General features: G+C 45.7%; 1 protein-coding gene across 26 annotated transcripts in view; it reads right to left on the bottom strand.

The window, feature by feature from the left end:
* The window catches only part of Magi1 (membrane associated guanylate kinase, WW and PDZ domain containing 1), a 625,393-nt gene that overhangs the window by 221,696 nt on the left and 377,853 nt on the right, over nucleotides 1–25,844 (bottom strand). The gene's annotated exons all lie outside the window — the stretch shown is intronic.

Raw genomic sequence — 25,844 nt, 5'->3', positions numbered from 1 at the left:
AAGAAGGTACCACCCATCACCTGCATCCCCATAGCTCCAGAGTCGTATGCAAGGGACTGTCAAGTTAAAACTAGTCTGGTGGTGCCCACCTTTAATCTCAGCATTCCTTTAGTCCCAGAATTCAGGAGGTAGAGGCAGGCTGATCTCTGTGAATCGGAGGCCCACCTGGTCTACAAAGTGAGTTCCAGGACAGCTGGGTCTACACTGAGAAAGCCTGTCTCGAAAAATCAAATAAATAAATACTAAAGTATCTAATGTATGGACAAGAGACAAGGAATCTAAAACTCTGAGATGGAGAATGATGAGAAAAAAATGGACTGAGAGGATGAAAGCCAAAAGATAGCAAAACATTTGAATATGGGGGAGAGAGATCTGACAGGGCAGCCTGGTCAGATATCTGGGGACCAGAACTTTGCCTGGGATGCAGTTACCAACTGACAACAGAGCAGGTGAGGGAAACAGCCAGCTCCTTCCGACTTACTAGGCAGGAAAAAAAAAAAAAAGAACAGCCCTCGTTTAGATGGGAAATATCCTTAACAGAAACAAATAATTTTCTTTTTAAATTTATTTTTTTTATTTTTAAAAATCTCATATATTTTGAGCATAGTCTATCCCTTCCCCCAACTCCTTCAAAATCCTTCCCATCTCCTTCCCCACCCAACTTCATGTTTTCTCTCTTGAAAGAGAACATGGGAGAGAAGAGAGAGAGAGAGAGAGAGAGAGAGAGAGAGAGAGAGAGAGAGAGAGGAGAGAGAGAAGGAAAATTCCAAATGATTTTCAATTAGCCCAACATCAGGCTTCTTTATGTATAAGAGAAACGCAAGGAGAAGCAAAGAGACCTTGGGAATCTGCTGTAGCTTTATCAGAGAATACACCCTCAACTTCAAGCTTGCAGAGATCAAGTGGTCTCCAACTAAAATAAAGAAAGCTATTCATAGAGTGTCTTCTGAAACCACACTGGTCACATATAAAAATAAGAACCACTGTGTGCTTCATTCATTATTACTTGATTTCGAGACCCAGGAAGCAGGCAGACAGGGTCTTCGGATCATGGTAAAAATGAGGTGTAGATATGTCTTCCTATCAACATTTTAACACGCTGTGAGAAAAGGCCAAAGGGTTTCTTTCTGAACAAATATTTAGCCATCAGACCAAGTAAACGTGATGAGCACTTTGGAGGCAGGAGTGCAGATTGGTTTCTAAGGTGGGAACTGGGCCCAAACAAGTGCAAAGGCCAACTCTGCTTCTTTCTCATGTGAGTAATGGGGCAAACAGCTTCACCTGGCAACACCTCTACCCTCCTTCTGCCCTGTAAAGGGGAGCATGGAGAGTCTGTGCCCCACGAGGCAAGTATAATGAGTAGGTGGGTGGATGCAGATGGTGAATGAGTCTGGCACAGACACAGGCTTTGCGCTACTGCTATGGCACTAACCTTGACCGTTCAAGGTGTGGATCTGCTAACAGGTATCTATGAATATGCATTCGGGGGCTGGGGGGAGTTTTTGGGGGGAGTATTGAGATATCAGGTCTTACTATATCGCTCTAGATAGCTGGAAGTTCTCTACGTAGAACAAGCTAGTCCCAAACTTCTGCCAACTCCCCAGCCTCGGCCTTCTATGTGCTGGGATTACAGACATGAATGACTGTGGCAGGACTTAATTAGTGATCATACTCTACTATTTTGATTTGTTATCATAAGGTAGGATCTTACTATGTATTTCATGCTGGCCATGAACTTGATCTCTATCCACTTGCCTCGGCCTCTTGTGTCCTGGGCTCACAGCTCAGACCACCATGCCTGCTTTCCATATGTCTTGCCTGCAAATTTATTTAGTACATGCCAAGAGCATGGCACAGTGGGATATAACAAACAGGGATAACCAATCTATGAGGTTGGAAGAGGAGCTCTGTATGTAGTGACTATGATAGAACTGTCCTTGGATACAGTTATGTTGAATGACAATCCAGGCCACACTCACTAACTGAAATGCAGTAACAATAGACATTAACAACAGAAAGGAGGCCAAAAGTGGGCACTAATACACACTAACTCTGCAGGATGGGCCTAGGCACCCACACAGAAGGAAACCACAGCCCTAAATCTACTTATCAAAGAATGAAAGAAAACAACTGAATTATGCTATATATGAAGCTATAAACACGAAGATAAACTTTTAAGAGGTTTAAAAAGTCATCTAACAGTGCTGGGAGTATTGGATATTCATATACAAAAGAATACAGCTGCCCCTTTTTACACTACACACGAAGATTTACTCATAAGAGATAATAATGACAGACAGAAGGCCATACAAATCTTAGAAAAGTTATCAGTCTTTATAGTCCTCAGGCAATGATATCAACGGTGTACACACGGAAATTAAGCACATTACAAATTGAAGAGCTCCCTTTTTTCCCCGAGGATAATCCTACCAAGATAAGGAAAAGAGAATCAATACAAAGGGAGAGAATACTTGTGGATCATATCTGATGAGGAACTTATATCCAAAATATACAAAGGACTTCTACAACGAGATAATACAACAACAAACAGTCCATTGGAAAAACAAGTGAGGGATTTAAATAGACAGCTCCCCAATGGTGACACACAAGTGACCAGCAAACACATAAGAATGTGCTCAGTCACGACCACCGTGACATATCACTTCATAGGCATGAAGACGTTTTAATCAAAATGACAACTAGCAAAGATGAAACTCTCAAATAAGAATATAAAATGGGGCTGCCATTTTGGAAGACAGTCTTGCAGAGACTCAGAAACTTATTTGATATGACAGAACAATTCCATTTCAAGAGAAATGAAAATACATGCCGATATAAAAAGGTATACGATGTATTTGTGATAGTATTCATAATCATCAAAAAGAAGCAAACAGTCAAAAGAATGTGTATGTGTTCATAACTTAGGCCTTTCAAATACTGTAAATCCCTTCTGGGTTACTTATACTCCCTAAGCGTTGTTAAACTGTGTTGCTTCGAGAACGGTGACAAGAAAATAAGTCATTAACACTCAAGAAGGACACATCCAGTGTAAGCTTAACACAGAATCTGAAGTTGTTTGAATCCATGGATACAAGGAGCCGGTTATAGACTAAAAAAAACCAAGTTTTTAAAAAATGGGTGATACATTTCAATGAGGCTGTTTTAAAATGTATGGTGTAAGAATAGTGACATTAAAGTGGAAATATAGATAAGAGACTGCAGGCAATAAGAAAAAAAGGATGAAGAGAGGAAGTTTGTTTTTGTTGTATTCTGTGAAAGTATAAGAAAATAATCTTTGGCAAACAAAATCATAAAGAGAAATTGTGTCACTCGTTTCAAATACAAAAGGTAAGGCATTATAAATAGAAAAAATATTTATCTTCATGTGTAAGAGAATGTCATATATAATTACTAATTTGAAAACCTAGACAGATGAGTTATTTTGGGGAATAATATACTAAGGAAGCTGTCTTTAGAGATAATAGAAAACCAGAGTAGAGAAATGACTGAATAAGATGCAATTAAGATGAAAGAACCAGCGGGTGGTGGTGGCATAGGCCTTTAATACCAGCACTCGACGAAGAGGAAAACGGGTCTCTGTGAGTTCGAGGCCAGCCTGGTCTCCAGAACGAGTTCCAGGACAACCACAGCTAAACACAGAGAAATCCTGTCTCAAACACCCACACAAACAAAAACAGATGAAAGAACTATTTTTCTCCTCTCTGTACCCAATCACTGAAACAAACAAGCAAATAACACACATGCCAGGATATTTTACAGAAAGCTCTTATGCAGTCTTTAAGAGTGTGGTGCCCACTATATAGTCCCCTAAATGGACATTCTTGACTATACATCATGTGTCTTATGTGCTCATACATGTTATGAGCACAAGGTTTGGATCCTAACATCCCACAAAGTGCTAAACATTTGGTTGCTTTATTGTGGCCCCACTGGGAGGTAAGGCAGCCTGAAGGAAGGGAACCCTGAAGGAAGGTGTGTTGTTAGGGGCATGCCCCTGAAGGCATTAGGATCCTTGCATCTTCCTCTCACCTATATACTGCTCAATCACCATGACAAGAAGAGATCTCTTCAACCAGACGCTTCTCCTGTGATGCCTTGTGCCCACAGGCCCCAAAGCAATGGGGCTGAACAACCATGGTCTAAAACCCTCCGAAAACTACCCTTTTGCTGTATGCTGACGGTGTTCAACTACTTTGTCACTGTGAGGGAAAGGCAATTCAGAACACATTGATAAATTATTAGAAAAAGCTGTCAGAGGGAATTTCTGTTTCATTTTGTTTTTGCAGTGCTATGAATTAAATCCAGGGCCCTGAGCAAGTACTGAGCTGTACAGCCAGACTACATCCAGGACACAAACAGATGTGTATATGTTGTATATATTAGGAATGGGGTGCTGGAAGCCCTGGGCGTCCCACACATGCTAGGCAAATGATTATAGGATTTAAATAACAGTCTATGGTTGTCTGACAAAAGGTATTACAAAGGTCACACTAGATTTTTGTGCTTTTATTTTTAATAACATAATTTATGTTATTGATACAATAACAAAACTTGATAATTATATGGGATGGAAAACTCTGAGGTATTGATTAATAATGTGGGTGGAACTTCTTGCTAAGTGATAGGGCCATGGGGGTAAAAAAGGGGCCTGATAGCTGACGTACCAGCATATACACACAAATCCAAAACACAGTAACGAAAACAAATAGTCTGTGTCTTAGCCCATTTGTGAAATGTTTGTAAGAAGCAGAAATCTGTGAAGTTTGTGTCACACAGTTCTGTTAGCTGGAGAGTTCAAAGTCAAGAGGACAATGGGTTTGGAAGTCTTACGGGGACCTTGTCCTAAGATGGCAGCTTGTCTCTGCATGCTCAGAAGGAGGAACACTGGGTCATCATTGGGCAGAGCCAAGACAGAACGCAGACATATTCTCCTAAGCCCTCTCATAACAGCACTAATTCCTTCCACACTCACACTTGACCTGTCACCTAAAAGTCATATATCACACTGGCCATTTGTCTTCAACATCTGAATTGACGGAGACAGTTTTTAAACCATACATAGCACAAGGTAATTTTTTTTTTTTTAAATTTCAATACCAAACTTTCCTTAGTCTGGGGCTGGAGATGTAGTTCAGACGATAGCGTGCTTGCCCAGTATACACAAGGCCCAGGTTCAATTCCTAGCACTGCATTAATCCAGTGTGGTGGTTTAAGCATGTTATTCCAGCACTTAGCACTCAAGATAAGGGGGAAAGAGGATAGGAAGCTCAATGCCACCCTAGTATAAAGCAAGTTCAAGGTCAGCCTCGGATACCTGAGACACTGAGAAAATAAACAACAGTTTTAAACTGTTATTAATTATAAGCTACATCTTTAATAAGTTTTTCAAGAAAAAAGAAAGAAAAGTGTAACATTATATGCATACATCTTTGTTTCACCACACCCAAATGCAGAAAAACGTATGTCTCCAAACCAAGAAATACTGGCTTTATAGAACAAAGGAAGCACTGATCAAAATGAAACCCTTTTCTTTCTTTCTTTTTTTTTTAATTTATTTATTTATTAAGGATTTCTGCCTCCTCCCCGCCATCGCCTCCCATCTCCCTCCTTCTCCCCCAATCAAGTCCCCCTCCCTCATCAGCCCAAAGAGCAATCAGGGTTCCCTGCCCTGTGGGAAGTCCAAGGACCACCCACCTCCATCCAGGTCTAGTAAGGTGAGCATCCAAACTGCCTAGGCTCCCACAAAGCCAGTACGTGCAGTAGGATCAAAAACCCACTGCCATTGTTCTTGAGTTACCAGTAGTCCTCATTGTCCGCTATGTTCAGCAAGTCTGGTTTTATCCCATGCTTTTTCAGACATTGTCTCAGTGTGTGGGTGTACCCCTCGCGGTCCTGAGTTCCTTGCTTGTGCTCCCTCTCCTTCTGCTCCTGATTTAGACCTAAAATGAAACCCTTTTCAAAGGATACGACTTTCAAGCACACCTGTTTGAATTCTGCAGCAAAGTTTCACCAGGAAAAAGACACTGATTGTCTCTTAAGGTTAACTTAAGGCTCCTTCAGGAAGTAACATATACTGCTGGTGAAAGAGGTGCTAAACAAAAGAATGTCAGCTTATCCGATCCTTTTAAAGTTATTTAAAGGACCTTAATGTCAAAATATTATGTCAAGGTATAACCAAGACGTGGTGGAAAAGTCACTATTGACGTTTTTTTCTGCATATGGAATCTGGTGACTTTCACATAACGTCGAAGACAGATGGCAAATCACTTCCCAGTTTGAATGGGCCACAGAGATGCATCTTCCTTATAAGAACCTCTGACTTCCATAAATGAAAAGAGAAAAAAAAATGTAACAATTTAAAATGTCATTTTTCCAGCTGGATTTTTGACTTGTATTGCCACAAATATATGAGGACGTGACCCCTCCACCCGTCCAGAAAACAATCCCAGTGACAACTCCAAGACTTTCCTAGGTTAGCTGGGGAACCATAGAGCAGATGGGAAATAACTCAATTCTAAATGCAGTCAGTTTCACCATGGAAAGGAAGCTGCGTAGCAGGAGAGCATTTCCTTACAGTTGTCCCATTTGACAGCACCCTCCAAGGTGGAAAGAGCCCAGCTTCTTTAAGGCCATAGGGGTTTGCTGACCAGCAGTTATTGGCAATGGTTCATGGGAGGAGATTTATGCAAGAGGTCTAGGAGGAGAAAAACCATTCTACAATGGTGCCATCAAAGATAAAAGTTCCGGAAACTCCAAATTCGTGCCGAACTGGAAAGCTGCCACCGTGGAAGCTTTATCTGCAGGGCCTCCCTACAGACGGACTGTTTGACAAGGGCACACCCCTCCATTCGCAACACTGCGCAAGCTTCAGTAAGCCTGTGCCGTCATCAGCCTTTGGTCTGCTCTGCTGTGACTCCTCCTGGCCTCGGAACACACAAGGACAGAGTTCATGATGCTTGAACTCTTCACGTGTGGTACGTTATGGTCGACGCACACAACACCCGTGTGAGGACCTGAGGAAGATGTTACAGTGAGTAGCCACAGAGAGGAGGAGACATAGATGTGTAAGTGCTGGGGGAAATGCAGTGCAGTACGGTGTGCTTCGTGGGGGCTGTGCACTACGGCGGAAAAGCTCCTCATCCAGACAGCCATTCATCTCAGAGAGCTCAAGAAATGGCAACAAAAGTAGAAGCCCAGGAGGCCAACCAGGCCCCTCAGTACTGCCTGCCCTACCTTTAGAGCACGGTAAAGGCCATCACAGTTAATGAGGGGGACAGAAAAAACAAGGCTACACTAGCCCACTCACCATTTTAACGGGCAGGTGAGTGTGTTTTATGTCGGCAAATTACAGATTGCTCAATGGTAGACTAGTTATACAGCAGATTTATCTCAATTGCAACTGCTCCAAAGAGTGTGGAACATTTGGTGACAGAATTATAGAACCAAAGCCTGCTTGTAGCCACAACACACAGTTGAGGCTGAGTGAGTCTACATGGTCTGGTAGGCAAGCTTAAAACACACCTTCCTTTGTACCCTCCACCGTGTTGATAAATAAGCATCACCGAATTTGATACTACTCATCAAGTCCATGGATTTATATCAGCACCACCGCCACCAACTGTGTGCCCGGTCATATTTTCAAAATGCTGTGTCTCTCAGTCCTCTCTCTTAAGTTTATGGGGACCATAGCATATCTGTGTGTCAGAAATTAGGAAAGCAACCTATCCAAGTCTACAAAGTCAGATGGAGGGAGTGAGTCCACACTGGAAGTCTGCACTTACTAACAACCCCAATAGTGTTCCGAAGTGTATCAGTGTCCCAAAGCCTGGATGAGGGAAGTTGCCTAAAGTCAGTTCTAGTGCCTTTTCAAATCACTATGATTTTGTCCTTACACATACTCCTCCCATCCCATCCTGAGACAGGGTTTCTCTGCATAACCCTGGCTGTCCAGGAATTCACTCTGTGAGAGAGGCTGGCCTAGAACTCAGAGATCTTCCTGCTTCTGCCTACAGAGTGCTGAGGTTAAAGACATATCCTACTACAGCCCTGTTTACACATAATTTGAAATACACAAATCAAATAATAAAGTCCATTGTAAGTCATTTGGGATGCCCAGGTTGAGTTGGCTCAAGCCCTGAGCCTGATATGCAAAGGGGCATCCAGGAACCTACAGAGGTTCCTCCCAGGTGAGAGGCGCCTTTTTCACTAACATTGCTCTTCTTGCTGCAACAATCACCACCCCCTTGGAACTGTTATTGCCTCTGTCCTGAAACAGAGCCTGGAGATGGCAGGGGCAGGCATGGTCCCTCTTAGCCAAAGGGGCACCTTCTTCATCCTCACCAGCACCAGCACTCTCCCTGTGAACATCACCCATCTCATCCTAGCAGCTTCCGAAACAGTGCTCTCTGCCTGAAGGTCAGCCACTCTGCAAAGCCTCAGGGCAAGGCTGTGTAAGGAGGTGCTGCTCTCTCTGCTTCACAGATGAACAAAGTGAGTCTCTGAGACGCTAGGTAACAAAGGTGGAGGAAGAAATGAACGATAAAACCCAGGCCCTTTTCCTGCACGCTCCTTACCGGGGCAGGAAGATGGCTCTAATTGAGTGCCACTTCTACATTTTATCTCAGTGCCCTCTTTGCAGAAACTCACTTCTACTCCCCATTTGTCTCCCTTGCAAAGACAAGCTTCTTAGGAGAATTGATATGACCATTAGTGTGCCTTTGTAACAAAGCAGCCACGTTAGCCCAGTATGCATTATACATGTGACCGTTCTCTCTTTGTACTCCAAAAGAATAGGAAGCAGGTAAGGACACATAAAGAGAATGGGGGCTGGGAGGGCACAACATAAAAATGTCTTAATGAATCTGACCCCTGATACAAGAATAGATTTTCTTTTTCTTAATTTAGATGCTGCTCGCCTGAGCCTTCTTCATGCCTGGAACAGAGCGCTTACTGCTTTGTGCTTGGTGACTCACACTTCCTGTGTCATTCTTATTGCAGCCTACCTAAAAAGCAGGTAAACCTGGGCCCACTCTGTAGGGTTTTCTCTAAGTGTGTGCATATGTGTATATGTGCATGCATGTTCATATATGCGAGGTGCACTTCTGCATGGGAATATGCACACATGCATGTAGAGGACAGGAGACAACCTCAAGCTGTATCATTCCTCAGGTGCCACCTATTGTGTTTTTATTGAGACAAAGCCACTCACTGAATCTGAAACTCACTGACTAGACTGGGCTAACCCTAGGGATCTGCCGGTCTCTGCCTTCCCATCACTTCGATCACAAATCAATGTAATCACATCCAGATATCTTCACATGGGTTCTGGAGACCAAACTCAGGTCTTTGTGCTTGCAAACAAGCTCTTTATCAAGTGATCCATCTCCTCCAAGCCCCAGTGAACTTTTTTTTTGGTGATCACACACACACACAAATGTATACATAAAGTTAAGTTTTAAGTTTAGTAACCGTGCTTAAAAGATCAATAAAACAAAACTTCTATCCTATAAGCCCTATTTGCCCATGGACAGATTTCTAGAATGCTAGGGGCTGTTCTTCATGTAACAAGTCATATGTTTTCATGTCTGCAAAAAAGCTTGGTTGCCCCAACCATATAGGAGGTACTAAATCATACATAGGGATAAGGGTGGGGGAGTGGGGTGTTATATAGGCATGTAAGGTAGAAGAAAAGAATCAACACATACAAGCGCTCTCTCTCTCTCTCTCTCTCTCTCTCTCTCTCTCTCTCTCTCTCTCTCTCACGCACGCATGCACAAAAAGGGCAGGAGAAGGGATAGATATATAAAAAAGAACACAGAAACAAAGCATATATATTACATGGTTATACTTAGATGAAGCTCAAGAAGAAAAAAATGTATTTAAATATACAGCATCAAAATCGTGGTTACTTCTGAGAAGGGAACGAAGTATTCATAGTTGGAGATATAAGGGTGTTGAAGCAAGTTTCGGTCCCACCTGGTCCCAAGGAAACACATAGAGCCTTATATTAATTAGAAACTCTTTGGCCTATTGCTCAGGTTTACTACTAACTAGCTCTTACAACTTAAATTAACCCATGATTCTTATCTATGTTTAGTCATGTGGCTTGTTACCTTTTCTCAGTGTGAATTTGTGCAGGTGTGCAATTCTGACAAAATGCACAAGGCACAATGTAGGTGTCCACCCTTTGAGAAGAGTAGAACTGAGTAACAAACAAACAAAACAACAAAACTCAATAAAACCTCAAGACCACTGTCCTCAAAACAAAACATGACTCACCCAGGGTCACTGTGAGTTTCACTGTCAGAAATGTGACAGAATTTCATTGTGTGAGTACACGACACACACACACACACACACACACCTGCACACATATGCACCCATGTGTGGAGGTCAGAGGCCAAAGTCAAGTCACTTCCTCTATTGCTCTCTACCTGACTTTTGGGAGCTATTCATCTCTGATTGAATTTGAGCTCACTGACTCTGCAAGTCTGTCTGGTCAGTGAGCTCTAAGGATCATCTTGGCTCTGGCTCCCTAGCACTAGAGCTACAGGTGAGTGCCCCACACTTGACTTTTTATAGGGGGCTGGAGATCCGAATTCAAGTTCTCATACTAGCTTGGCAGGCACTCTAACAGCCAAGTCCCAACTTTCCCCCACAGTCGTTTCACAGCGTGCCTCATTTTAAGTCATACCACACAACAAAAGAACATTTCATCTACCACTCAAGCAATGCTTTCTTTCAAACTTCTGGTGAAACAGATGTGGCGTTTCTCCCTCAAATCCTAATTAAGTGAAGCCGAAGCTATGGAAAACCAATTAGAGATGAAAACAAGACATGTATATCTTTTGACTCAGTAGATGAAACAAAGATTGTAGAAGCTGTGGCCTCCCATATGCCGCGAGGACTTAATACTCCATCCTAGGAGATGGGTGAGAAGAAAACAACAAACACACTCACATACACAAGCCAGAGGAATAAATCCCCCACGGGTATCAGCCAGTGACCTTGAAAATGATTTCATTTCCATTCTACCCAAAACACGTTTTCAAAACAAAGTCCCTAAGACAACAGAACGGCCCACTTCTTACAGGCAGGAAAGGTCAGAAGACCCCAACTCTGCATGAGTCAAACAGATGAGAAGGCTTGAGAGCGAGAGCAGGGTGAGGAGAAGGCAAAGCCCCGGGGCAGGCCTGAGGGTTGCCAGAGAACACCTTGCTTATGTAGAGGGTCCTTAAAGTCTGTCAACTCGCCTCCTGGGCGTCTCCATTTAACAGGCAACCAAAGCTGTTAAGCATGACATACCGATCAAGAACTGCACAGGACAAATAGGGCCAAGATCATTTGTCTCAAGTCTCCTGTTCATCATGAACGTCAAATTTAAGAATTTGAAGTCGCCTCTACACACACACTTTTTTTTGAGACAGGGTCTCACTATGTAGCCTTGGCTGTCTTGGAACTCAGTGTGTAGATGTTTGGTGGTTTCTCCGCTGCTTCATCCCATGTCACATGACACTATCTCCCACATGTATTTTGTCTTCTCCACTACACAGTAAACACCCTCAAAGGAGGACATTCACCCAGCGTATTTCTCATACTGAGAACCCAACACATTCATCTGCTGGGTACTGCTGTTCAGTAAACATTTTCCCAGGAGCTAGAGAAATGAATGAATAGACATGGGCTGGATAAACAGATGTTTTAATTCAGAAAGTCAGGATGTACACTCACTACTCATTAAGGACCAATTATATTTGTTTCACTGTGGCCAAAATATCTGAAAGAATAAAGGACAAATTTCTTTTGGTTCCCCATTTTTTTTTTGGGGGGGGGGAGGTCTTAGTCCATCACCAACCACTGAGAAAGCATGGCAGAGTGGCTCAGCTGAGAGAGCTGGAAGTACGTGGCTGAAGCTATTCGCATGCCATCAGACAAGACCGCAAAGGGGGAGGTAAGAACCATGGGTAGGTATACCCTTCGAATGCTGTTCATAGTAACTACATTCAACAGCTGGCTCCATGTCTAGAAGGTCCACAGCTTGCAAAACAGGCAAGCCAGACTAGGGAGCAGGTCTTTAAGATATGAGTAAAAAGAGGGGAACTTCTGACTCAAGTCATAACAAATAGAACCCTGACTCTTTGAGACGGGGTCTCATTATATAGCTCATTATATAGGGAGTTCCAGGACTGCCAAGGCTAGACAGTGAGACCCTGTCTTGAAAAGACAAATAACAAACAAACAAGCAACAACAACAAAAGATAGAAGCAAAAAATTCTGCCTTTGCTGCCAAGTGCTGGGATTAAGCCATGTACCACCACACCAAGCCTAGGATCCCAATTATTTACTGAGCTGAATTAAGAGCGAAGAACTTGGGTCAGAGCCATGGGGGTGGCCAGTTCCAGCCCAGTCAACCCAGTGGTGCTCTCTGATGTCTGCATTGGCAGCTAGGAAGCTGGCCACGCAGACCTAGTGCCTATGACTGGAGAGGAGTTCAGGTAGTTCTGCACTGGAGAGTCCAGAAAAGATGGTGATCTGACAGAAAAAAAAAGTGAGCACCTTCCACAGAGTCATGAAGGATTTCCTGAGCAGGGTAGCGTTTCTGTGGAGATGGCAATAGAGTCACCAATATTCACCAGGGGCCATTTGCAGTTGAAAAAAATTAAAACTTAAGACCCTCAGCTCCAGGCTTGCTTTCCAGTAGTCCAGTCCAATTGGCTTCCAGCCTGTTTCTTTGTTTGTTTGTTTTTAAATCACATATTCTAAATGTGATTGGCTGGATGGGAAGTGAATGGTGTTTGGAAAAACCACTGAAGGACTTCTAGTGATGAGAAAGATCAGAGGAAAATATGCCCACAGGCCTCAACTGTAATGTCAACCTTCCCACGGTAATCTCCCAGAGAAACGTAATATAGACCAAGAGTGAATCAGGTTTCCCTTTCTTGAGTGACATTTACCCTTGAGTCTGATAAACTGAACCAGCTTGTGTGTGCTTCCTGGCTTGCCACAGAGTGGGATCCACAGACCTGCAAGTATCAGTTTCAGAACCAAGATCGTGTCTAAATTTTGTACTGTAAACAGCCAGAGAGCTGGCTCGGAGGTTGAGTGCGCCGCCCGCTGCGCCCAAGGTCCCAAGTTCGATTCCTGTGTCCGTGTGTGTCTGAATGTAGACATGCATGCATAATTAATCAGAAAAAAAAGTTTAAAAAAATTGTACTGTAAATAAAGGATTAAAAAGAGAAAGAATGAGGAACTCTTTTAATTGGATTTCCAGTAAGTCTGGAGCAGATATTACCTGGATAATACATTATGTCATAATATTTAGAAAGCATCTTTGAGGCATGTACCTCCAAAATGAGTGGTAATTTTATTCCACTCTCTCTCCAATTGAGCATCTAGCAGCATATACACTACAGATCTATAACTTGAGCAAGCTATCTAACCTTGAACGTGGAGAGTAGCAGTTCCCTGTTACAGGACCATCAGGAGACAACTCTACTGTAGTGGAATAAAACCTGGCGTGTACGGCATCCAGCACATGTTCATAACACAATTATCATTCTATGAATACTTTTATACTCATCTAGAATCTCATTAGCAAATCCTTAGAACTGACTTAAAATGATTATTCTTAACTTAATTTTCTAGATCGGCATACACGCAACTCCATAGCCAAAGTCTAATAAAAACATGACAGTCATGTGAGGGTGTCGCGTGCTGGTGTCTCAGTCCTAGTGCACAGGGTGAGAACGGGAACGTTACCAGGCTCAGTCTCCCTATCTGTGAAGGGGAACAGCAGAACAGAAGTACCTAGCTGACGTGAAACACGCTAACGAAAACCCTTAGCACAGACTCATTACTCCACAAGAGAGTCTTGTCTCATGCTGTGCGCATCTCTTAGTTTCTGCATCATGACCTATCAAGATGCTCACCAAATCCCAGCTTTAGAGCAATCTAAAGACACCGACGTAAACACAGGAAGAATGAACCCCAAATGGAGCATATACATCCTTTTTCTAATACATAATAAGTAGGTTGATTTGTTTCTTCTAGGTATGAGTTGATTTTCTTTTAAGAATATTTTATCTGAGAGTGACTCCAAATTTGTAGATGTCCAAAGAATAAAACGGATACAAAGGACACCACATGCCCTCTCCCAGACTGACCCGCCGTTAACAGCTCTGCCTGCTGGCCTGTTATTTCTTCTCTCTCTCCCTTTCTGTACAGGCAATATATTTTCAGTTGTTTTTCCTCTCTTGTAAAGAACTGATATTAGTTGTATCCACCTGGCCATCTACCCATAAATACGGCAGTGCATATTTCCAGAGAGGAGCGGAAACTAGTTAATTTTGTGGGGGGGGTATGAGGGGGGCTTTCCTGGATATTAATACAGGGCTGCATGCACTGTGTTAGCCTTGCTACCTTCCCAGATAACTGTCTAATTTTAAAAGCAGTATGCTATTCACTAATATGACAATTTCATTCTCATTGTGACTGCAATGTGATAGGCATTGTCTAGTCTAAATCGAGTCAAATCACATTGAGAAGTGTATTTTACACCTCAGTTTTTCTTTTGTGTGTGTGTGTTGTATGTGTGTGCACTGTGTGAGTGGTGCAGGTGTGTGTGTGTGTGTGTGTGTGTGTGAGTGTGAGAGTATGTTGTGTGTGAGTGGTGCAGGTGTGTGTGTGTGTGAGTGAGAGAGTATGTTGTGTGTGAGTGGTGCAGGTGTGTGTGTGTGTGTGAGTGTGAGAGTATGTTGTGTGTGAGTGGTGCAGGTGTGTGTGTATGTGAGTGTGAGAGTATGTTGTGTGTGAGTGGTGCAGGTGTGTGTGTGTGTGAGTGTGAGAGTATGTTGTGTGTGAGTGGTGCAGATGTGTGTGTGTGTGTGAGTGTGAGAGTATGTTGTGTGTGAGTGGTGCAGGTGTGTGTGTGTGTGTGAGTGTGAGAGTATGTTGTGTGTGAGTGGTGCAGGTGTGTGTGTGTGAGTGTGAGAGTATGTTGTGTGTGAGTGGTGCAGGTGTGTGTGTGTGTGTGAGTGTGAGAGTATGTTGTGTGTGAGTGGTGCAGGTGTGTGTGTGTGTGAGTGTGAGAGTATGTTGTGTGTGAGTGGTGCAGGTGTGTGTGTGTGTGAGTGTGAGAGTATGTTGTGTGTGAGTGGTGCAGGTGTGTGTGTGTGTGAGTGTGAGAGTATGTTGTGTGTGAGTGGTGCAGGTGTGTGTGTGTGTATGTGTGTGTGAGTATGAGAGTATGTTGTGTGTGAGTGGTGCAGGTGTGTGTGTATGTGAGTGTGAGAGTATGTTGTGTGTGAGTGGTGCAGGTGTGTGTGTGTGTGTGAGTGTGAGAGTATGTTGTGTGTGAGTGGTGCAGGTGTGTGTGTGTGAGTGTGAGAGTATGTTGTGTGTGAGTGGTGCAGGTGTGTGTGTGTGTGTGTGTGAGTATGAGAGTATGTTGTGTGTGAGTGGTGCAGGTGTGTGTGTGTGAGTGTGAGAGTATGTTGTGTGTGATGGGTGCAGGTGTGTGTGTGTGTGAGTGTGAGAGTTTGTTGTGTGTGAGTGGTGCAGGTGTGTGTGTGTGAGTGTGAGAGTATGTTGTGTGTGAGTGGTGCAGGTGTGTGTGTGTATGTGAGTGTGAGAGTATGTTGTGTGTGAGTGGTGCAGGTGTGTGTGTGTGTGAGTGAGAGAGTATGTTGTGTGTGAGTGGTGCAGGTGTGTGTGTGTATGTGAGTGTGAGAGTTTGTTGTGTGTGAGTGGTGCAGGTGTGTGTGTGTGAGTGTGAGAGTATGTTGTGTGTGAGTGGTGCAGGTTGTGTGTGTGTGAGTGTGAGAGTATGTTGTGTGTGAGTGGTGCAGGTGTGTGTGTGTGTGAGTGTGAGAGTATGTTGTGTGTGAGTGGTGCAGGTGTGTGTGTGTGTGAGTGTGAGAGTATGTTGTGTGTGAGTGGTGCAGGTGTGTGTGTATGTGTGTGTGTGTGAGAGTATGTTGTGTGTGAGTGGTGCAGGTGTGTGTGTGTGTGTGAGTGTGAGAGTATGTTGTGTGTGAGTGGTGCAGGTGTGTGTGTGTGTGTGAGTGTGAGAGTATGTTGTGTGTGAGTGGTGCAGGTGTGTGTGTGTGTGTGAGTGTGAGAGTATGTTGTGTGTGAGTGGTGCAGGTGTGTGTGTGTGTGTGAGTGTGAGAGTATGTTGTGTGTGAGTGGTGCAGGTGTGTGTGTGTGTGTGAGTGTGAGAGTATGTTGTGTGTGGTGGTGCAGGTGTGTGTGTGTGTTGAGTGTGAGAGTATGTTGTGTGTGAGTGGTGCAGGTGTGTGTGTGTGTGTGAGTGTGAGAGTATGTTGTGTGTGAGTGGTGCAGGTGTGTGTGTGTGAGTGTGAGAGTATGTTGTGTGTGAGTGGTGCAGGTGTGTGTGTGTGTGTGAGTGTGAGAGTATGTTGTGTGTGTGGTGCAGGTGTGTGTGTGTGTTTGAGTGTGAGAGTATGTTGTGTGTGAGTGGTGCAGGTGTGTGTGTGTGTGTGTGTGAGTGTGAGAGTATGTTGTGTGTGAGTGGTGCAGGTGTGTGTGTGTGAGTGTGAGAGTATGTTGTGTGTGAGTGGTGCAGGTGTGGTGTGTGTGTGTGTGAGTGTGAGAGTATGTTGTGTGTGAGTGGTCAGGTGTGTGTGTGTGTGTGAGTGTGAGAGTATGTTGTGTGTGAGTGGTGCAGGTGTGTGTGTGTGTGAGTGTGAGAGTATGTTGTGTGTGAGTGGTGCAGGTGTGTGTGTGTGTGTGAGTGTGAGAGTATGTTGTGTGTGAGTGGTGCAGGTGTGTGTGTGTATGTGAGTGTGAGAGTATGTTGTGTGTGAGTGGTGCAGGTGTGTGTGTATGTGTGTGTGTGTGAGAGTATGTTGTGTGTGAGTGGTGCAGGTGTGTGTGTGTGTGTGTGAGTGTGAGAGTATGTTGTGTGTGAGTGGTGCAGGTGTGTGTGTGTGTGTGAGTGTGAGAGTATGTTGTGTGTGAGTGGTGCAGGTGTGTGTGTTGTGTGTGTGTGTGAGAGTATGTTGTGTGTGAGTGGTGCAGGTGTGTGTGTGTGTGTGAGTGTGAGAGTATGTTGTGTGTGAGTGGTGCAGGTGTGTGTGTGTGTGTGTGAGTGTGAGTGTATGTTGTGTGTGAGTGGTGCAGGTGTGTGTGTTTGTGTGAGTGTGAGAGTATGTTGTGTGTGAGTGGTGCAGGTGTGTGTGTGTGTGTGTGAGTGTGAGAGTATGTTGTGTGTGAGTGGTGCAGGTGTGTGTGTGTGTGTGAGTGTGAGAGTATGTTGTGTGTGAGTGGTGCAGGTGTGTGTGTGTGTGTGAGTGTGAGAGTATGTTGTGTGTGAGTGGTGCAGGTGTGTGTGTGTGTGAGTGTGAGAGTATGTTGTGTGTGAGTGGTGCAGTATGTGTGTGTGTATGTGAGTGTGAGAGTATGTTGTGTGTGAGTGGTGCAGGTGTGGTGTGTGTTGTGTGAGTGTGAGAGTATGTTGTGTGTGAGTGATGCAGGTGTGTGTGTGTGTGTGTGTGTGAGTGTGAGAGTATGTTGTATGTGAGTGGTGCAGGTGTGTGTGTGTGAGTGTGAGAGTATGTTGTGTGTGAGTGGTGCAGGTGTGTGTGTGTGAGTCTGAGAGTATGTTGTGTGTGAGTGGTGCAGGTGTGTGTGTGTGTGTGTGTGAGTATGAGAGTATGTTGTGTGTGAGTGGTGCAGGTGTGTGTGTGTATGTGAGTGTGAGAGTATGTTGTGTGTGAGTGGTGCAGGTGTGTGTGTGTGTGAGTGAGAGAGTATGTTGTGTGTGAGTGGTGCAGGTGTGTGTGTGTGTGAGTGTGAGAGTTTGTTGTGTGTGAGTGGTGCAGGTGTGTGTGTGTGAGTGTGAGAGTATGTTGTGTGTGAGTGGTGCAGGTGTGTGTGTGTGTGAGTGTGAGAGTATGTTGTGTGTGAGTGGTGCAGGTGTGTGTGTGTGTGTGTGAGTGTGAGAGTATGTTGTGTGTGAGTGGTGCAGGTGTGTGTGTGTGTGTGTGTGAGTGTGAGAGTATGTTGTGTGTGAGTGGTGCAGGTGTGTGTGTGTGTGAGTGTGAGAGTATGTTGTGTGTGAGTGGTGCAGGTGTGTGTGTGTGTGAGTGTGAGAGTATGTTGTGTGTGAGTGGTGCAGGTGTGTGTGTGTGTGAGTATGAGAGTATGTTGTGTGTGAGTGGTGCAGGTGTGTGTGTATGTGAGTGTGAGAGTATGTTGTGTGTGAGTGGTGCAGGTGTGTGTGTGTGTGAGTGAGAGAGTATGTTGTGTGTGAGTGGTGCAGGTGTGTGTGTGATGTGAGTGTGAGAGTTTGTTGTGTGTGAGTGGTGCAGGTGTGTGTGTGAGTGTGAGAGTATGTTGTGTGTGAGTGGTGCAGGTGTGTGTGTGTGTGAGAGTATGTTGTGTGTGAGTGGTGCAGGTGTGTGTCTGTGTGTGTGAGTGTGAGAGTATGTTGTGTGTGAGTGGTGCAGGTGTGTGTGTGTGTGTGAGTGTGAGAGTATGTTGTGTGTGAGTGGTGCAGGGTGTGTGTGTGTGAGAGTGTGAGAGTATGTTGTGTGTGAGTGGTGCAGGTGTGTGTGTGTGAGTGTGAGAGTAAGTTGTGTGTGAGTGGTGCAGGTGTGTGTGTGTGTGTGAGTGTGAGAGTATGTTGTGTGTGAGTGGTGCAGGTGTGTGTGTGTGTGAGTGAGAGAGTATGTTGTGTGTGAGTGGTGCAGGTGTGTGTGTGTGTGAGTGTGAGAGTATGTTGTGTGTGAGTGGTGCAGGTGTGTGTGTGTTGTGTGAGTGTGAGAGTATGTTGTGTGTGAGTGGTGCAGGTGTGTGTGTGTGTGAGTGAGAGAGTATGTTGTGTGTGAGTGGTGCAGGTGTGTGTGTGTATGTGAGTGTGAGAGTTTGTTGTGTGTGAGTGGTGCAGGTGTGTGTGTGTGTGAGTGTGAGAGTATGTTGTGTGTGAGTGGTGCAGGTGTGTGTGTGTGAGTGTGAGAGTATGTTGTGTGTGAGTGGTGCAGGTGTGTGTGTGTGTGAGTGTGAGAGTATGTTGTGTGTGAGTGGTGCAGGTGTGTGTGTGTGTGTGTGTGAGTATGAGAGTATGTTGTGTGTGAGTGGTGCAGGTGTGTGTGTGTATGTGAGTGTGAGAGTATGTTGTGTGTGAGTGGTGCAGGTGTGTGTGTGTGTGAGTGAGAGAGTATGTTGTGTGTGAGTGGTGCAGGTGTGTGTGTGTATGTGAGTGTGAGAGTTTGTTGTGTGTGAGTGGTGCAGGTGTGTGTGTGTGAGTGTGAGAGTATGTTGTGTGTGAGTGGTGCAGGTGTGTGTGTGTGTGAGTGTGAGAGTATGTTGTGTGTGAGTGGTGCAGGTGTGTGTGTGTGTGTGTGAGTGTGAGAGTATGTTGTGTGTGAGTGGTGCAGGTGTGTGTGTGTGTGTGAGTGTGAGAGTATGTTGTGTGTGAGTGGTGCAGGTGTGTGTGTGTGTGAGTATGAGAGTATGTTGTGTGTGAGTGGTGCAGGTGTGTGTGTGTATGTGAGTGTGAGAGTATGTTGTGTGTGAGTGGTGCAGGTGTGTGTGTGTGAGTGAGAGAGTATGTTGTGTGTGAGTGGTGCAGGTGTGTGTGTGATGTGAGTGTGAGAGTTTGTTGTGTGTGAGTGGTGCAGGTGTGTGTGTGTGAGTGTGAGAGTATGTTGTGTGTGAGTGGTGCAGGTGTGTGTGTGTGTGTGAGTGTGAGAGTATGTTGTGTGTGAGTGGTGCAGGTGTGTGTGTGTGTGTGAGTGTGAGAGTATGTTGTGTGTGAGTGGTGCAGGTGTGTGTGTGTGTGTGTGAGTGTGAGAGTATGTTGTGTGTGAGTGGTGCAGGTGTGTGTGTGTGTGAGTGTGAGAGTATGTTGTGTGTGAGTGGTGCAGGTGTGTGTGTGTGTGAGTGTGAGAGTATGTTGTGTGTGAGTGGTGCAGGTGTGTGTGTGTGAGTGTGAGAGTATGTTGTGTGTGAGTGGTGCAGGTGTGTGTGTGTGTGAGTGTGAGAGTATGTTGTGTGTGAGTGGTGCAGGTGTGTGTGTGTGTGAGTGTGAGAGTATGTTGTGTGTGAGTGGTGCAGGTGTGTGTGTGTGAGTGTGAGAGTATGTTGTGTGTGAGTGGTGCAGGTGTGTGTGTGTATGTGAGTGTGAGAGTATGTTGTGTGTGAGTGGTGCAGGTGTGTGTGTGTGTGAGTGTGAGAGTATGTTGTGTGTGAGTGGTGCAGGTGTGTGTGTGTGTGAGTGTGAGAGTATGTTGTGTGTGAGTGGTGCAGGTGTGTGTGTGTATGTGAGTGTGAGAGTATGTTGTGTGTGAGTGGTGCAGGTGTGGGTGTGTGTGAGTGAGAGAGTATGTTGTGTGTGAGTGGTGCAGGTGTGTGTGTGTATGTGAGTGTGAGAGTTTGTTGTGTGTGAGTGGTGCAGGTGTGTGTGTGTGAGTGTGAGAGTATGTTGTGTGTGAGTGGTGCAGGTGTGTGTGTGTGTGAGTGTGAGAGTATGTTGTGTGTGAGTGGTGCAGGTGTGTGTGTGTGTGTGAGTGTGAGAGTATGTTGTGTGTGAGTGGTGCAGGTGTGTGTGTGTGTGAGTGTGAGAGTATGTTGTGTGTGAGTGGTGCAGGGTGTGTGTGTGAGTGTGAGAGTATGTTGTGTGGAGTGGTGCAGGTGTGTGTGTGTGAGTCTGAGAGTATGTTGTGTGTGAGTGGTGCAGGTGTGTGTGTGTGTGTGTGTGAGTATGAGAGTATGTTGTGTGTGAGTGGTGCAGGTGTGTGTGTGTATGTGAGTGTGAGAGTATGTTGTGTGTGAGTGGTGCAGGTGTGTGTGTGTGTGAGTGAGAGAGTATGTTGTGTGTGAGTGGTGCAGGTGTGTGTGTGTATGTGAGTGTGAGAGTTTGTTGTGTGTGAGTGGTGCAGGTGTGTGTGTGTGAGTGTGAGAGTATGTTGTGTGTGAGTGGTGCAGGTGTGTGTGTGTGTGAGTGTGAGAGTATGTTGTGTGTGAGTGGTGCAGGTGTGTGTGTGTGTGTGTGTGAGTGTGAGAGTATGTTGTGTGTGAGTGGTGCAGGTGTGTGTGTGTGTGTGTGAGTGTGAGAGTATGTTGTGTGTGAGTGGTGCAGGTGTGTGTGTGTGTGAGTATGAGAGTATGTTGTGTGTGAGTGGTGCAGGTGTGTGTGTGTGTGTGTGTGAGAGTATGTTGTGTGTGAGTGGTGCAGGTGTGTGTGTGTGTGAGTATGAGAGTATGTTGTGTGTGAGTGGTGCAGGTGTGTGTGTATGTGAGTGTGAGAGTATGTTGTGTGTGAGTGGTGCAGGTGTGTGTGTGTGTGAGTGAGAGAGTATGTTGTGTGTGAGTGGTGCAGGTGTGTGTGTGTATGTGAGTGTGAGAGTTTGTTGTGTGTGAGTGGTGCAGGTGTGTGTGTGAGTGTGAGAGTATGTTGTGTGTGAGTGGTGCAGGTGTGTGTGTGTGTGAGAGTATGTTGTGTGTGAGTGGTGCAGGTGTGTGTCTGTGTGTGAGTGTGAGAGTATGTTGTGTGTGAGTGGTGCAGGTGTGTGTGTGTGTGTGTGAGTGTGAGAGTATGTTGTGTGTGAGTGGTGCAGGTGTGTGTGTGTGAGAGTGTGAGAGTATGTTGTGTGTGAGTGGTGCAGGTGTGTGTGTGTGAGTGTGAGAGTAAGTTGTGTGTGAGTGGTGCAGGTGTGTGTGTGTGTGTGTGTGAGAGTATGTTGTGTGTGAGTGGTGCAGGTGTGTGTGTGTGTGAGTGAGAGAGTATGTTGTGTGTGAGTGGTGCAGGTGTGTGTGTGTGTGAGTGTGAGAGTATGTTGTGTGTGAGTGGTGCAGGTGTGTGTGTGTATGTGAGTGTGAGAGTATGTTGTGTGTGAGTGGTGCAGGTGTGTGTGTGTGTGAGTGAGAGAGTATGTTGTGTGTGAGTGGTGCAGGTGTGTGTGTGTATGTGAGTGTGAGAGTTTGTTGTGTGTGAGTGGTGCAGGTGTGTGTGTGTGTGAGTGTGAGAGTATGTTGTGTGTGAGTGGTGCAGGTGTGTGTGTGTGTGAGTGTGAGAGTATGTTGTGTGTGAGTGGTGCAGGTGTGTGTGTGTGTGAGTGTGAGAGTATGTTGTGTGTGAGTGGTGCAGGTGTGTGTGTGTGTGTGTGTGTGAGTATGAGAGTATGTTGTGTGTGAGTGGTGCAGGTGTGTGTGTGTATGTGAGTGTGAGAGTATGTTGTGTGTGAGTGGTGCAGGGTGTGTGTGTGTGTGAGTGAGAGAGTATGTTGTGTGTGAGTGGTGCAGGTGTGTGTGTGTATGTGAGTGTGAGAGTTTGTTGTGTGTGAGTGGTGCAGGTGTGTGTGTGTGAGTGTGAGAGTATGTGTGTGTGAGTGGTGCAGGTGTGTGTGTGTGTGAGTGTGAGAGTATGTTGTGTGTGAGTGGTGCAGGTGTGTGTGTGTGTGTGTGTGAGTGTGAGAGTATGTTGTGTGTGAGTGGTGCAGGTGTGTGTGTGTGTGTGAGTGTGAGAGTATGTTGTGTGTGAGTGGTGCAGGTGTGTGTGTGTGTGAGTATGAGAGTATGTTGTGTGTGAGTGGTGCAGGTGTGTGTGTGTATGTGAGTGTGAGAGTATGTGTGTGTGAGTGGTGCAGGTGTGTGTGTGTGAGTGAGAGAGTATGTTGTGTGTGAGTGGTGCAGGTGTGTGTGTGTAGTGAGTGTGAGAGTTTGTTGTGTGTGAGTGGTGCAGGTGTGTGTGGTGTGAGTGTGAGAGTATGTTGTGTGTGAGTGGTGCAGGTGTGTGTGTGTGTGTGAGTGTGAGAGTATGTTGTGTGTGAGTGGTGCAGGTGTGTGTGTGTGTGTGTGAGTGTGAGAGTATGTTGTGTGTGAGTGGTGCAGGTGTGTGTGTGTGTGTGTGAGTGTGAGAGTATGTTGTGTGTGAGTGGTGCAGGTGTGTGTGTGTGTGAGTGTGAGAGTATGTTGTGTGTGAGTGGTGCAGGTGTGTGTGTGTGTGAGTGTGAGAGTATGTTGTGTGTGAGTGGTGCAGGTGTGTGTGTGTGAGTGTGAGAGTATGTTGTGTGTGAGTGGTGCAGTGTGTGTGTGTGTGAGTGTGAGAGTATGTTGTGTGTGAGTGGTGCAGGTGTGTGTGTGTGTGTGAGTGTGAGAGTATGTTGTGTGTGAGTGGTGCAGGTGTGTGTGTGTGTGAGTGTGAGAGTATGTTGTGTGTGAGTGGTGCAGGTGTGTGTGTGTATGTGAGTGTGAGAGTATGTTGTGTGTGAGTGGTGCAGGTGTGTGTGTGTGTGAGTGTGAGAGTATGTTGTGTGTGAGTGGTGCAGGTGTGTGTGTGTGTGAGTGTGAGAGTATGTTGTGTGTGAGTGGTGCAGGTGTGTGTGTGTATGTGAGTGTGAGAGTATGTTGTGTGTGAGTGGTGCAGGTGTGGGTGTGTGTGAGTGAGAGAGTATGTTGTGTGTGAGTGGTGCAGGTGTGTGTGTGTATGTGAGTGTGAGAGTTTGTTGTGTGTGAGTGGTGCAGGTGTGTGTGTGTGAGTGTGAGAGTATGTGTGTGTGAGTGGTGCAGGTGTGTGTGTGTGTGAGTGTGAGAGTATGTTGTGTGTGAGTGGTGCAGGTGTGTGTGTGTGTGTGTGAGTGTGAGAGTATGTTGTGTGTGAGTGGTGCAGGTGTGTGTGTGTGTGTGAGTGTGAGAGTATGTTGTGTGTGAGTGGTGCAGGTGTGTGTGTGTGTGTGTGTGAGTGTGAGAGTATGTTGTATGTGAGTGGTGCAGGTGTGTGTGTGTGAGAGTATGTTGTGTGTGAGTGGTGCATGTGTGTGTGTGTGTGTGTGTGTGTGTGTGAGAGTATGTTGTGTGTGAGTGGTGCAGGTGTGTGTGTGTGTGAGTGTGAGAGTATGTTGTGTGTGAGTGGTGCAGGTGTGTGTGTATGTGTGTGAGTGTGAGAGTATGTTGTGTGTGAGTGGTGCAGGTGTGTGTGTGTGTGAGTGTGAGAGTATGTGTGTGTGAGTGGTGCAGGTGTGTGTGTGTGAGTGTGAGAGTATGTTGTGTGTGAGTGGTGCAGGTGTGTGTGTGTGTGAGTGTGAGAGTATGTTGTGTGTGAGTGGTGCAGGTGTGTGTGTGTGTGTGAGTGTGAGAGTATGTTGTGTGTGAGTGGTGCAGGTGTGTGTGTGTGTGAGTGTGAGAGTATGTTGTGTGTGAGTGGTGCAGGTGTGTGTGTGTGTGAGTGTGAGAGTATGTTGTGTGTGAGTGGTGCAGGTGTGTGTGTGTGTGAGTGTGAGAGTAAGTTGTGTGTGAGTGGTGCAGGTGTGTGTGTGTGTATGTGTGTGTGAGTATGAGAGTATGTTGTGTGTGAGTGGTGCAGGTGTGTGTGTATGTGAGTGTGAGAGTATGTTGTGTGTGAGTGGTGCAGGTGTGTGTGTGTGTGTGAGTGTGAGAGTATGTTGTGTGTGAGTGGTGCAGGTGTGTGTGTGTGAGTGTGAGAGTATGTTGTGTGTGAGTGGTGCAGGTGTGTGTGTGTGTGTGTGTGAGTATGAGAGTATGTTGTGTGTGAGTGGTGCAGGTGTGTGTGTGTATGTGAGTGTGAGAGTATGTTGTGTGTGAGTGGTGCAGGTGTGTGTGTGTGTGAGTGAGAGAGTATGTTGTGTGTGAGTGGTGCAGGTGTGTGTGTGTATGTGAGTGTGAGAGTTTGTTGTGTGTGAGTGGTGCAGGTGTGTGTGTGTGAGTGTGAGAGTATGTTGTGTGTGAGTGGTGCAGGTGTGTGTGTGTGTGAGTGTGAGAGTATGTTGTGTGTGAGTGGTGCAGGTGTGTGTGTGTGTGTGTGAGTGTGAGAGTATGTTGTGTGGTGAGTGGTGCAGGTGTGTGTGTGTGTGTGTGTGTGTGAGTGTGAGAGTATGTTGTGTGTGAGTGGTGCAGGTGTGTGTGTGTGTGAGTATGAGAGTATGTTGTGTGTGAGTGGTGCAGGTGTGTGTGTGTGTGAGTGTGAGAGTATGTTGTGTGTGAGTGGTGCAGGTGTGTGTGTGTGAGTATGAGAGTATGTTGTGTGTGAGTGGTGCAGGTGTGTGTGTATGTGAGTGTGAGAGTATGTTGTGTGTGAGTGGTGCAGGTGTGTGTGTGTGTGAGTGAGAGAGTATGTTGTGTGTGAGTGGTGCAGGTGTGTGTGTGTATGTGAGTGTGAGAGTTTGTTGTGTGTGAGTGGTGCAGGTGTGTGTGTGAGTGTGAGAGTATGTTGTGTGTGAGTGGTGCAGGTGTGTGTGTGTGTGAGAGTATGTTGTGTGTGAGTGGTGCAGGTGTGTGTGTGTGTGTGAGTGTGAGAGTATGTTGTGTGTGAGTGGTGCAGGTGTGTGTGTGTGTGTGAGTGTGAGAGTATGTTGTGTGTGAGTGGTGCAGGTGTGTGTGTGTGAGAGTGTGAGAGTATGTTGTGTGTGAGTGTGCAGGTGTGTGTGTGTGAGTGTGAGAGTAAGTTGTGTGTGAGTGGTGCAGGTGTGTGTGTGTGTGTGAGTGTGAGAGTATGTTGTGTGTGAGTGGTGCAGGTGTGTGTGTGTGTGAGTGAGAGAGTATGTTGTGTGTGAGTGGTGCAGGTGTGTGTGTGTGAGTGTGAGAGTATGTTGTGTGTGCAGTGGTGCAGGTGTGTGTGTGTATGTGAGTGTGAGAGTATGTTGTGTGTGAGGTGCAGGTGTGTGTGTGTGTGAGTGAGAGAGTATGTTGTGTGTGAGTGGTGCAGGTGTGTGTGTGTATGTGAGTGTGAGAGTTTGTTGTGTGTGAGTGGTGCAGGTGTGTGTGTGTGTGAGTGTGAGAGTATGTTGTGTGTGAGTGGTGCAGGTGTGTGTGTGTGTGAGTGTGAGAGTATGTTGTGTGTGAGA

Source organism: Microtus pennsylvanicus, chromosome 8 (genome assembly GCF_037038515.1).
Source record: "Microtus pennsylvanicus isolate mMicPen1 chromosome 8, mMicPen1.hap1, whole genome shotgun sequence".
NCBI classification, from domain to species: Eukaryota; Metazoa; Chordata; class Mammalia; order Rodentia; family Cricetidae; genus Microtus; species Microtus pennsylvanicus.
The sequence above is the reverse complement of the archived record's forward strand: the minus strand, read 5'-3'. Positions and strand labels throughout refer to the sequence as shown.